The sequence below is a fragment of the Fundulus heteroclitus genome, chromosome 6 (genome assembly GCF_011125445.2).
Source record: "Fundulus heteroclitus isolate FHET01 chromosome 6, MU-UCD_Fhet_4.1, whole genome shotgun sequence".
Classification (NCBI taxonomy): domain Eukaryota; kingdom Metazoa; phylum Chordata; class Actinopteri; order Cyprinodontiformes; family Fundulidae; genus Fundulus; species Fundulus heteroclitus.
Window position 1 is genome coordinate 20,688,783 of NC_046366.1, and position 12,318 is coordinate 20,701,100.

Genomic DNA, 12,318 nt, shown 5'->3' on the forward strand with positions numbered 1-12,318 from the left:
CACCATATTGTCACAGACATAGGCTTAGTCATGCTGAGTATTTTTTCCTAATTAACATTGCACGGGTATTTATTATCTGCCATTTGACATTTTTTTTATTTGTTCATATTTTTTTTATTCATCTTTTGCTTGTTTTTGTGATTATGACTTCTGCTGGGAGGCAGAAGTCAGAAGTAAGACCTAAGTTTCCATAGCACTTTAAAATTGTCTGGGTTGCAATTACAATATGTTTTTATTCTGAGATTTAAGGTTCATACATGTTTCCCCCTCTTTTGGATTGTTTGTCAGTGTGGTCATCTCTATTTGATGCACTGTAACAAACTTATTAACTGTTTCCTTTAATGGTTGACATTTACTCTACTTTGTCCTATTTTCTCCATTTAACTGCTCTGTAGTTTGAAATGATTTTTCATGTGAAAAACAAAACAAAGCAACAAACATTTTTTAAGTTAAAAAAAATCCTGACATTAGAGGACAAACCTGGAGAGGCCCACTGATGTCCAGTCGTCCAAAAGGTGGCGTGAGTCTGGATGTTACCGCCATCTGGTGGACAGATGAATGGATAGATAGATAGATAGATAGATAGATAGATAGATAGATAGATAGATAGATAGATAGATAGATAGATAGATAGATAGATAGATAGATAGATAGATAGATAGATAGATAGATAGATAGATAGATAGATAGATAGATAGATAGATAGATAGATTTCTTACATAAAGTAGTACTGCTGTTTTTGTTAATTCAAGCATAAAACACTATTTATTTAATGGGTTTATAAAAGTTCATCAGCTATAAGATTTTTAGACTACACAAACTTTATTCAGACTGAGAAAAAAAATAGACTGGATGTTGTTGATCCCTGACATAGACTTATTTTTCGAATTTACGACATAGAACTTGCATTTTTTTTAATGAATTAATGATTTTATCCAAATATTAATAGTATACATCTGAGTGTTTAATACCATAAGAAGATTTGAGAAAATCTGCAACAAATTCAAAATTGTTCAACCCGCTGATTTTTATTGATTTATTTTGCATTAGATTTGTTTTGTAATGAGTGAATCACCCTTCCACTCTCGTCAGCAGAGAGTTGATGGTAAGATTGTTGGAGCAAAATAACAGGCTTCCAATCTTTGTTTTCACTTTACAATTGCACACTACTTAGCATCTTTCCTCTTAAATAACATCTCAAATAAATACATTAAAGTTTGGGATTTTAATGTGACAAAATCTAAAAAGATTTGGAGTTGTGGTGGGTGAAAATCAGGAAGTGAGAAATGTTCAAATCAGGAAGTGTAAAAAAAATGGAAGAAAAAACAAAGAACAGAACAAACAGCTGATCCAATAAACCAAACCATAGAAGATGGCTGATGCCACCGCAGAGTCAAAGAAAGTCTTCAGGAGCCCCCCTGCACTCCAAAAGATCTCAGACTCCTCAGCAGGTAAAGTCCGCTCTGATCCTTCCTGTAAAGAGCATCAGTGTTGTGACATCAGTCCAGTTTATTGTTCAGGTGAACCCCCAGGTACTTTTCTCAACATCAGTTCCCTCGGTGATGATCAGTATCAATGGGGTCTGCATCTGCGAAAGCTCACCACCACTTCCTTTGTTTTCTGTGCATTTAACCAGAAATGGTTCTGGTGGCACCAGTCTACAAAGCTCTGTATCCACTGTCTGTACTGAATATATTTTCTTCCACCCTTAGCGGCAAAGGAAATTGGAGAAGAAAAATGTAGTGCCTGTGAAGTGGTCATTGAATTTTCCAGTGGGACATAGGAAGTCTGGGTTTTTGTCACACTTTTTTTCTCAGATTTTGTCATATTTAGTCATCAAATTAACACATTTTAAAAATATAATTATAATCTTAAAAACACCTGGCTTCCAGTTTTTTGCTCCCTGTAGCCCCCTCCTTTCAGTTCACCTCCACCAAGAAAACAGGAGGACATCAAGTCTCCTCTGTGTGGCCACATGACCTCACGGGGACACTGATGTCATTTGCTGACGGCCAACCAGTGCTTCTTGTCACTGCACTGCCTCACCGCCCTCAGTCAGACGCCCTCTGTTTGACATAAAACAGCCACGATAACATCATGCGGTGCGGAAATATTGAACTAATCACACTATCATTACTTCACCCCGTTCTCCATGAATAATTTCCTGATGTACTAGAAAGCTGTTAATGCTTCTTTGTGCAACAGGATGCGTTTATGAGTTGGATAAAAAAAAAAAAAATATCAGGAAAAAAAAAATTATTCACTAAACTGTGCCCTGCATTATCTGTGTGTAAATATGACTGTACCACTAGATGTCAGCATTGTAGCAGAGCTGTAGTATGATTTATATAGTGAACTTTTAAATTGGAAAGCGACGACAACAACAATAACTGGGAAACAGGGAAATACCATAATTTGAACTTGTAACACCTTTATCTAATACACTAGGTTAATTAAGATATACAATAAGTAAACTCTAATATATACTTTTCAGCCACAAAGGAAGTATGTAAAGAATTAGAAACAGGCATTGATGCATATATCTATCGACACACACACACACACACACACACACACACACACACACACACACACACACACACACATATATATATATATATATATATATATATATAGATTTGAAGTTTATCAAATCAGATCTGATGGCTGCAAAAATATTTTAACAGCATTTTGCATCATAGTTGCTTAGTTCAAGAACAGAATGAGATCTGTGCATCAGGACGGGCTGTTCTGATCTGCCATCTCATGTGTTGTGCTGCCTCTTCAGATTGCTGGGAAAAAAAATAAACATCCCATTTGATGACAGTGAGGCCTCCGTAAGCTTTGACGTAGACTATGAGATGACACCTGGAAACAACTCATCACTCTCCCCTCTATAGCCTGTAGGCATGGGAAACAAAGCAAAGGCTCTGCCTCGGCTTCCACATTATCTGCAGGATGGGCATTACTGCAGGCGTCGACATTCCTATCTGGCTTGCCGGACTCTTGTTAATACAGCCTGCGAAAGGTTTAAGATAAGGGGGGGAAATTATGGTGGACCGTTTCAAATCTCGATTCCCTGAAATGGTCTGACATCACATTTGTTGGGTTTGACCAGTAAAACACGCGCAAAACGGCGTCATGTGCACAATCTTACATGATCTTTGGAGTAAATTGTCCAAAAGACAACAGATTTAATCTTCACAACAAAGCTTAAGGTCTACAGAAGATTTTAGCAGAAAAACAAAAATGTGATGAATCCGATCAAAAAAAGAGTTATCGGCAAAACAATATAGGCTTGTGGTCTTTTTTTAAACTGCAACGCAAACATGTCATGTAAGAAATCTGAGGTAGAATTTTTACAGGACATGTAACATGCAAAAAATAAACAAATAAACATGTTTTTTTTATATATTGCAAAAATCATTCCAAAGTACTGTTAGTCCTAGGCCTTAGGCCTTATTGAAGAAATCCATCCTAATGTTACAATGCAACCAGTGCTTTGTTTGGGTGATAAGACTGAGGTAATGCTTATATCATGGCTTCCTTTTTACACACGGTGGGGATAGATAAATAGTTACACTTTCATCTTCTCAGTATAGACCATTTTACTTAGTGCTGTCACTAGTAATTTATTGTTGCTGATTGATTGTGTGATTAAGATTCTTTACCACAAGAAACTCACCTTAAACCTTAAACCATAATACTACAACGTGATTGTCCCGAACCGTTTTTGGTTCAGACACAAACGGTTGAAGCGGGAGCGGTACAAGATGGATTCTCATGTGTTTGTTAACACAAATTCAGTGAGAATCCAGCTTGCAGGCAAGGTTTGGGATTTTACCTGGTAGAGCAAAACCAAATACCAAAGATACATGGTGCTACGAATAGAAATTCAGCAGTTCAAATTTCATATAATTTTTAAAAGAAAAGGCTTTTGTCTTTCTACTTTTTCATGACGTTCAGGTTTGTCATGTGAAAGACTACCAAGTGTGGTGTCAACAGATTTTCTCACCTGAGCTGTGAATCTGTACAGCTTCTCAAGAATTACCATGGCCTCTTTGCTGCTTCTACTGTTACTGTTCTCCTTGTTCAGCCTCTCACTTCAGGTGGAAAACAATATATTGTTAAGTCTGGGGTAAGGCCTTACTCTCTTTTTGTTTTCAGAGGATTTGTTCAACAAAATTCTAGAAATGATTAAAACTTGGGATATTGTTTTGTAACATAACTTTTCCACAAATGTCTCTAGGTCTTCATGAAGCTGCTTCTTCACTAATGTTCTCTAGCAAACGTCTGAGGTCTTCAAAGTTCATGGGTCTCTATTGAAAATGAGAAGTTGTGGTTCAACAAGACTACCTCTATAAATAAAGGTTTAATGATAATGTACCATCTTTGTTGGTCTATCATATTATTCTAATAAAGTACATTGGAATTTGTGGGCATCTCGCGTCGAGTTGTAGAAGCACATCCGCTATCACATTTTATGGCAGCTGCTCTCTCTCACATGATTTATTTTGAAATGGACTCAGTATGTTTGTTTTAGTGCTTAGTTCACTTAAATCAACGTGATTGGCACATGTAGGCAACCATCTGCTCCATATGGCATGCCTGAAAGGCTGCGACTGGACACATTAAAGAAAAAAGAAATCAACGCGATTTAGCTTCAGGGCAAAAAGTAGTTCTTTACACCTAAAATGAAAGTTCAGTATTTTTTACTCAGCTGCTAAAAAGTGAGAAAGTCTTCATCTCTCTTCTCTTGTTCCTGCAGTGACCGTCTCCTCTGGGTCATCCCAGGTTACAATCAGAAGAAAGGATGGCTGTGCAGGCTGCAGCTGCTAAGTCGAACCCTGTCTTATTCCATTAATGCTACGTTAGGCAGATCCCACCACTCCATGAACAGCACCTGCTGGTCTGGACCGCGACCTGTTCACTTTACAGCTACCTGAGGTTTCACTGCATGGACCACTGACGGTGCTGTTGAGACTGTGTTGTGTCACTGTGGACGCTCTTCTCCAGCAAAACGTTGCAGATGAGCAGCTCTGTTTGTTCAAGGCCAAATAGAAAAGTGCGATTCTGCAAGCAGCCCTGCAGGCTGGGGGTTTCACGGGCTGCTCGGAAACCATGAAAGGATTGTTTCACGCGCCTGTGGTAGCAAAACAGTCCGCTGTGGGTTTATATTAATGTAATTGTGTAAATGTGAGCTCACATGAGTAAAGTTTTTATTTCTTAAACAAACCTAAAGACACTTTTGAAAAACTAGTAGCCCTATTTTATTACGATGTAAAAAAAAAAAAAAACTTGCAATAACAGGTACATTTTTATTTGTTGCAACTGTTACAGAGCAGCAACCTAAATGTGTCTCCTGGCTTTTAATAACCAACAAGCCTCTACATGCTTGAATACAATTTGTGTCAACACTTCACGAGATACTGTGCAAATATAAAAGGTTAGCTCTATCAAAAAGAAAGCAGCTCAGGATTAAGTTTAGTTAGTGTTTTACAGTGCTTTGCAAACAGAGTTCATGCCTCTGGAACTTGCTCATGCTACAACCACAAAATGCCATAACTAATTTGTATTTTTAGGTAATAAATAGATAAAGCTGTGAATAATTTGCAAAGAGGAAGGAAAATAATACATCATTTTTAAGTAAAATCTTGAATGTGTGATTTGTAATTGTATTCAGCCCCAGTTAATCTGATCCACATACCAAGTAGTGAGAGAATCTGTTCTCAGGGAATGGCTTTTATTGATTTGATCCACATTTCTGACCTGTGTTAAGAAGAAAGCTGTGATAAGTCCTGCTTAGGGTTCGCCACAAGCCATGCAGAAGAGACAGAAGACATGGCAAATGGACTGAACATAAAGAGCACTTTTTCTGGCCACACAGATCACTCAAAGCACTTTTATACAAGAGCCACATTCTTCCAGCCCCACACAGTAATCCACAGATACAGAAACCAGATCACAGCTTAGTGTTCAGTGTTTGCTTAAGGGTATAACAAAATGTGGCTTGCGAGGAAGCTAAAATAAAACCCACCACTTTCTGATTGGAAGCCGATTACCGATTGGTCAACATTCAAAGCACAATATGTAACACTACCATTCAAACGAAACAAACCATCCCCAGAGTGAAGCATGGTAGTGGCAGCATCATGCTGTATGGATAACTTTCTTTGGCAGGGCCAGAGAACATGGATAGAGCTAAATACAGGGAAGTCCTGGAAGAAGACCCTTGACAGAGATTGGATGTTCACCCTTCTGCTGGAGGGTGAAACAAGGCACCAAGGCCTATTATAGAATGGTTGAGGCATATGCATGTGTTACAATGAATCTAATTGATAATCTCTGGCACAACTTGAACTCGGCAGTTCCAAAAAGCTTGATGTATTTTGCAAAGAAGAATGGGCAAAAATGTCAGTCTCTCGATGTGCAAATCTGGTCAAAATATACCCCAACATATGTGTCTAAATGAAGAAAAAGGTGATTCAGCATGTATGAGTATCCTTTGATTTCCCTGTGAAGTGATTCAGTCTATCCCAGAAGATCCCAATAAAATAATTGTTGAGGTTGTACCTTGACACAAAGTTAAAAACTGCTATGAATGCTTTTGCAAGGCACTGTAGGTGGTTTTACACCAGACTGTAAGTATGCATACGTTATATCATAAGTAATCATCTTGGAGGCACTCCAAAGGTGGAGATCTGTGGTGCAGTTTCTTAAACAACAGCTTCGGTTCCTCTCCAGTTCCTCTTTTTTTCAGGCTGTGAACTGCTGTAGATGGTGCGCCCGACGCCTGAAACAGCAGAGCAGCGCAGACGCACCGTCAGCCTCCAAACCTAAGCCACAAATTATGTCTGGTACATGTAAAAGATCATATCGCCCTGTGCTGGAGTAGAGGTGGTGAGAATGAGGAGTTTGGTGGTAACTGGGTTTGGACGGATACGATTTGCATTCCTCTCCAGGGAAGTGATATCAAGACAAGGTCAGACCAAGGCTAATACAGGAGAGCATGAGGAGACGAGCAGGAGATGGAATTTAATCTTTGCTCTTCGCTCATAAAAAATGTTTTATCTACAACACAATACTATAATTTTCATGAAATCCACATGATGAATCAATTTGTACAAGATACACTCTTGCAATAATAATCTGCATCTTTTCAAATCCTTTCATTTGACTAATCCGTAGAGACAAAGGGAATATTCCATGTATACTCCAGTTGTCAAACTATATAGTCTGCTGTACCACTGAAATGTTTTGAATACATTTTAGGGGATTGCTTTTTCCAAGGAAATACCTCAAACCTCATGTTTGTCCTTTTGTCAAGTCTGTCTGATTTCAATTGCTGGTGCGCTAACGTCTGTGCTCAGAGAATACCTAGCTGCAACTGCGCCAAAAAGTTAGTTAGCACTTGCAGGCCGATGCACTAATCAGAGGGATGCATTCAAGTCACACATGGATCTGAGAGAGAGCTGGTGGCTTTCACTGGTAGTTATGTTAGCATCTGGGGGGGTGCGGGTGGGGGTTGGGGGCAGGAAGCAGGAAGAAGTAAAGAAAAAGAGGTGAGATTTCTAATAGCTGGGAAGGGAAACCTCTGGCAACCTAAAGAGATTAGTGTATTACCTAACAAACTTCTGCCACATACAATACTTATAATCAACTACTGTCCTCGCAACTGTGCTCCCTGACACCAGACGGCAACAGGCCTGATTTGAGTCTTAGCAGAGGGAACAACTGTGTTTTAAAAAGGGTGTGGGAATCAATTATCTCACTCAAGAGACATGCAGGACCAGTGGGTATTGCCTGGGATTAGTGTCCATTCTTGTCATGTACTGACAAACCCTCCCACTGATCTCCTTAACACCAGGTGTTATTAAGAAGCCCAACTCTTACTGGGGGCCTGTGGGGCTTTTTGAATAACTGCCCCTTGGGAATGACTGATGAGCTTATAATGCTGAAAAACACAGCATTCCTGGGCTTTCATGTGCTCACCTGTGCTGGTTTCTACATGGATGCTGAGCATGAGTTGAACGTGCAAAATCATGCAGAACGTATATTCATGAAATCTACAAGCTTAGCTGGTGCAATTTAACTAATCTTCAGCAAAACTACTGGCATCATCCTTTGTGGCACTGGTAAAGGTACTGCATTAAAATGACAACCTGTCAGAAAATTCAGATAGTTAAAAACGTAACTATTTATTGGATGCTTTTAATGAAAAAGTAAACGACTGCATTCAAGAAAATTTAAACAGCGCATTGTGGTTTGAATAAAGCTGTCATTAAGGTGTTCATGGTTGTAAAAAATGTTGTATAACTTTAACAATGATCATTTTGTGACTGTTATGGAGCATTTACCAATTAATCCATGATCATATATAAGGAATATTAAGCAAAACAATTTTTTTCTTTATTTTTTTTACATGCAGATAATACATTGAGTATTGTGAGCAGGTGTTTTTTTCATGCTTCATCCGACCATGAATCACACATCAGATGCCCACATGATTTTGCTGTGGGACAGAAATTTTCAAACATCCAACTGCCAGTAAAAAAACCTTCTTGCATCTAAATGTAAATTATCATTGCTTAGTCAAATTCACACAATATTTCGGATGTTTTTCATTGGATATTTCTCAGCGGAACCATGGGCAGATGTGAAGAGGAACCAGTAGGGTAATTTCTTGCAGGTAAACAAAAGTAATGAAAATAAAGATACAATGTTTTTTGTGTAACAGTGATACTGTATAGTGAGGGCAAATTAACAGAATAAGACAAATAATATTGTACAGTTATTAAAATTACCTTACTCAGATTAAATGAGTTCTCCAGTTCTCCAACAACTTCATGCTTGGGGTTAGAGGCATTGTCCAAGAGTGTTCTTATTTTTAAAAATCCAGTTGTTCCATCTCCTACCACCTGCACAGGGTCAAATGGGCATCCTAGGACTGAGCTGGTCAAAAAAGGCCTTGAGGAGCCCCCCCCCCCCTGCATTCCAAAAGATCTTAGCTTCTTCAGCAGGTAGAATCTGCTCTTATCCTTCCTGTAAAGAGCATCTGTGTCGCGACTCCAGTCCAGTTTATTGTTCAGGTGAACATCCCGGTACTTATAAATTGCCACTATCTCAAAATCAGTTCCCTGGATGTTAACCAGTGTGAATGAGGTGGGTCTCTGCCTGAGGATATCCATCTCCAGCTCCTTGGTTTTCCCACAATGACCAAAAGATGATTCCACTGAAGCCAGTCCACAGCAAAGATCTTGCAGAAACATACAAGATGTTTGAGAATCAATCTTTCAAGGGTCTTCATAAGACGTGAGGTCTTCAGCACAGGTACCATACAGGAGGTCTTCCACAGCTCTGGTACGTTGCCCTGCTTCAGTCTCATGTTAAACATGTATCCAGTGATGCAACACCATTGATCTTCGTAGGTCCTCAGACCATCTCTTCACTTTGTATGTCACAGCTGGTTCTCTGTGTACAAGAGGTTTATACACAGGCTGGAGGTCAACCAGGTTGTGATCTAAGGAAGGATAGGTAGTGAGTTGTATGCTTGGTGTTGTCATACAATAAGTTCAGTGTTTCATTGTCTTAGGTGTGGCAAGTCAAATACAGGGAGAGTGAAGAACAGGGAGACATGATTAAAATCCATGGAGATCAGAAAAAGGGCCTGGGGATGCTGCTTTTGGGGTAGCAATGTGGACGACATGGCAGGCTGTTGAGGCATTGGTAGAGGGGGAACATACATCATTATTGGGGTAACATGTGTAAACCTTTGTTGTGGATAATAAAACTAGCAGCATCTGTTGGTAGCAGTTCATGAAGAGTAAATGAAAACGGTCAATGTTTATGTGTGTGTCCGGAGTAAGCGCGCTTAGTCACAAGAAGACAAAAATAAAATATAAACAATGTTGTCAACAAAGCATTAAGCTCCATACTTTCCACAAACAAGGTGGAATAAAAAGTAACAAGGTGGAATAAATAGTCAATTGAACTCGTTAGATTTCAAGTCAAAAATGCACCTTCGCTACATCCTTTCAAGCATTCTAATGTCTTTCTGTTCTCCATATTTTTCAAAGCCAAAGTTCTTGGTTGTTCCTCAGATTCTTTGAACACATTCACTTTATTCTCCCTACAGAGAACAATCATCGCCTCATTTGTAAAATATCCTTGTCCTAAAGAGTTTTCCTTCATGTGGGTCAAAAGATTGTCTCTGATCATGACAAATATCCAAAAATAGATTTAAAGAAAGGAAAAACTCAAGAGTGAATGGGAGCTGCAGAAACATGTTGACTGCTCATGTGACGTTGGAAGTTGCCTCACACATGACAAAATACTTGATTCATTAAAAAGCATAGTACTTTAGTCACTGTTTAAGATTCTACGTGCAGATTGAGAAACATTTTCTTCAGTCAATTATTTTATGCAGAACGTGAGACTTTTGCATGCCCTTTTCACATTGTTGCATTTCAGATCATTAAACATAAATTACATGTAAAAGCTGTAAGGAGGTTAATCAAAGTGACTATTTGACAGTAAACAAGCTAGCCATTGTTTAAGATTAGAAGCAAATGTTGCCGAGAAAACCTGGCCTCTACCCAAGTTCAGATACTTTTTTGTTTACTTGGCAAAAAATCAAGGCGTGTGCCGACATAAATGATGTTAACTAATAGCTAAGCCGTTGAAATGTATTCAAACCAGAATCAACAAGCGCTATCTTAGACACAAGGTATTCTGAGCATTCTATAGTCTGTGGATCATTTTTCCAAATCAAGCTGTTTTATCTTCATATCATTTTTTTTGAAAAATGTATATATGCCTGTCTTGCTTATCATCTGTTTTCTGATCTAACATAAATTTACCGTGTTGAGTTTCTCAATTTAGTTAGAAACATGTAAGTGTGACAACAGAACATGTATTCATTAGCATGTTGACCGTGACAATAAATGCAGTTTTTTTTTGTAATCTCCAAATCTTATGCAATCAAATGCGTAGGACGGGTAGATATTATTCAGGAGAGGACTTGCCAAAGTGTTCAGAAGATTTGCCTTGACAACTGATAGTTTGCCAAGATGTTGCTCAATGGGCCATTTTTGCAAAGCGATTAAAAGTTTTCATCTTCATTTCTTTTCAATTTCTTGAGAAACTGCCTGCAGTTATATTTGAGGAACTTGTTGTGAACTGGCATCCAATACGGTGTGAGAACTCCAATGAACCATAGAAGGCGTGATCTCTGTGATGTCTTGAACCTAAATGTACATTATAAAAAATAACTTTCTGCTGCATGTTCTCATTTTTGGAGAATAAAATCAATGTCTTGACAATAATGGAGCATGGTTATTTTTTCAGAATTTGTCACATTACAACAAAAATTTCAAAATTTTTTTTTGAATTATGTCATTGCCCAAAGCAAAACGGTGAATGACAGTGATGTTTAGGAAAAGTATACATTATTTTATGTATAGAAATTTGGAAGATGTAGTGTGTACTTATAGCCCTCACCTTTACCCTCATGCCTCTAAATAAAATCAAATACAACCAAATGACTTGAGAAGTCACATTATAAGGGACGGACAATGGTAGAAATTAGTTTCAGTTTAATTAAAGCTGTTTTGTGAAGGCCTAAATACCAGAACCACTGAGACCAAAGAACACAACAGTCATATTAGTGATACGACGTGCAAAGAAGGCCATATCCCAGACTTGCAGCTGTAGTCACCATTGATATATATTACTGGTCTGTGATGGACTGGCGACCTGTCCATGGTGTACCCCGCCTCTTGCCCATTGACAGCTGGAGATAGGCACCAGCACCCCTCGCAGCCCCAATAAGGATAAGCGTGTTGGAAAATTGATGGATATATGACTGGATATTCGCTTCTGTAAATAGTGATATGTGGACACAAGCACCATTGCTATGCATTGAGCCTTGTCGACAAAACCATGCTGTTCTAATGTGGAATGAGTACATATCTGTCAAAAAAGAAGAAAAAAAGAAAACGGTCGTAGCAGTCTTGGTTCTTATCTGATTTTCATACAATATGGCTCAAAATAAAGCTGAGAAAATTGCTGATGTTAAGATCCATAGATTTATGTAATTGCTAATCCCTAAATATAAATCCATAAACAGTGTGAGAACTGTGAAATTATATTGTTTCCGGTATACCGTGCTGTAAAGATCGCCATACTGTCAGATTGAGGTAGAAGGTATGCTTGGTCAAGTTTTCAGGCTAATTCCACATTTGTTTGCTTTTAAACTCCCTACTGCAGCTTTAATGCTAAAATGTCCAGAAATTCAGATGTGTACACCCTTCATAATCT